This window comes from Balaenoptera acutorostrata, chromosome 4 (assembly GCF_949987535.1).
Source record: "Balaenoptera acutorostrata chromosome 4, mBalAcu1.1, whole genome shotgun sequence".
Classification (NCBI taxonomy): domain Eukaryota; kingdom Metazoa; phylum Chordata; class Mammalia; order Artiodactyla; family Balaenopteridae; genus Balaenoptera; species Balaenoptera acutorostrata.
The window spans coordinates 38,660,478-38,662,546 of NC_080067.1; the positions used below are offsets into that span (position 1 = coordinate 38,660,478).

General features: G+C 40.9%; 1 non-coding gene across 1 annotated transcript; it reads left to right on the forward strand.

Moving 5' to 3' along the window:
* Positions 1-845: 845 nt before the first annotated feature.
* Positions 846-994, forward strand: LOC114236705 (small nucleolar RNA SNORA57). Its single transcript, XR_003622568.1, has one exon. It is a non-coding gene; the product is annotated as a small nucleolar RNA SNORA57 (small nucleolar RNA).
* Positions 995-2,069: the final 1,075 nt, after the last annotated feature.

Genomic DNA, 2,069 nt, shown 5'->3' on the forward strand with positions numbered 1-2,069 from the left:
CATAGACAGAACACTCTATGACATAAATCACAGCATGATCCTTTTTGACCCACCTCCTGGAGAAATGGAAATAAAAACAAAAATAAACAAATGGGACATAATGTAACTGAAAAGCTTTTGCACAGCAACGGAAACCATAAAGAAGATGAAAAACAACCCTCAGAGTGGAGAAAATATTTGCAAATGAAGGAACTGACAAAGGATTAATCTCCAAAATATACAAGCAGCTCATGCAGCTTAATGGCAAACAAACAAACTGAATCCAAAAATGGGCAAAAGACATAAACAGACATTTCTCCAAAGAAGATATACAGATTGCCAACTAACACATGAAAGGATGCTCAACATCACTAATCACTGGAGAAATGCAAATCAAAACTACAATGAGGTATCACCTCACAGCAGTCAGAATGGCCATCATTAAAATATCTACAAACAATAAATGCTGGAGAGGGTGTGGAGAAAAGGGAACCCTCTTGTACTGTTGGTGGGAATGTAAATTGATACAGCCACTATGGAGAACAGTATGGAGGTTCCTGAAAAAACTAAAAATAGAACTACCGTATGACCCATCAATCCCACTACTGGGCATATACCCTGAGAAAACCATAATTCAAAAAGATACATGTACCACAATGTTCAGTGCAGCTCTATTTACAATAGCCAGGACATGGAAGCAACCTAAGTATCCATCATCGGGTGAATGAATAAAGAAGATGTGGCACATATATACAATGGAATATTACTCAGCCATAAAAAGGAACGAAATTGAGATATTTGTAGTGAGGTGGATGGACCTAGAGTCTGTCATACAGAGTGAAGTAAGTCAGAAAGAGAAAAATAACCCTCCTTTTCTTGGCGGGGATCGGACTTGCGGTCCCGGTGCGCGTAATGTACAGAGGTAGAGGGAAAGGGCTCTGGTCCCCTCGGCGTCATGTCTTCGGTACCAGTGGCTTCCAGTCTGCAGGTTCTATCCTCAAGCGCTAGGATACGGTGGAAAAATAAAGAAAGAAAGAAAGAAAAACGAATACCATATGCCAACACATATATATATGGAACCTAGAAAAAAAAAATGGTTCTGACAAACCTAGGGGCAGGACAGGAATAAAGATGCAGACGTAGAGAATGGACTTGAGCTCATGGGAAGGGGGAAGGGTAAGCTGGGACGAAATGAGAGAGTGGCATTGACATATATACACTACCAAATGTAAAATAGCTAGCTAGTGGGAAGCAGATGCATAGCACAGGGAGATCAGCTCGTTGCTCTGTGACCACCAGAGGGGTGGGAGGGAGAAGCAAGAGGGAGGAGATATGGGGATATGTATATGTATAGCTGATTCACGTTGTTATAAAGCAGAAACTAACACACCATTGTAAAGCAGTTATACTCCGATAAAGATGTTAAAAAAAAAAAAAAAGTCACAGGACCCCTGCTTCCTCCTGAAGGGATACAGATAAAGATCTGATGCATATCTTTGATTTGTTCTTCAGAAACTAAGACCTTCCCCCACCCCACCAAATAAAAGTGGAGGATGGTGACTACATGCTGACCACAAGCACACAGACCCCAGACTGGTTGGGACCAGGCTGATAATTAAGGTTCCTGAAACATCACCCTGCTACCTCATCAGCAGCCAATCAGAAAAAATGTTCACAAGCTGATCACACAGCGTGTAATACTCATTCCTAATGTTGCCTTTTAAAACCGTCCCCTGAATGCCACTGACGGGGATGGGGTCTTTTGAGAACTAGTTGCCCATTCTCCTTGCTTGACACCCTGCAAAAAATGCTGTACTTTTTTAGTGCAACCTAGCATCAGCAGATTGGCTTTGTTGCATGTTAGGGAAGCCGACCCAAGTTCAGTTGGGTAACATTAGTCCTTCTACCGCAAGGTAGAGGGGACAGTAGAGTAATTTCAAGGACTGAATGAAATATGTAGTTGGCATTGGAAAAAATGTTACTACTACAATTACTCTTACTCCTACTATTACTACTGTCTAATATATATGGAATTTGTACTACATGCTAGGCACTATTCTAAGCATTTTATTTGAATTTATTCATTTAAT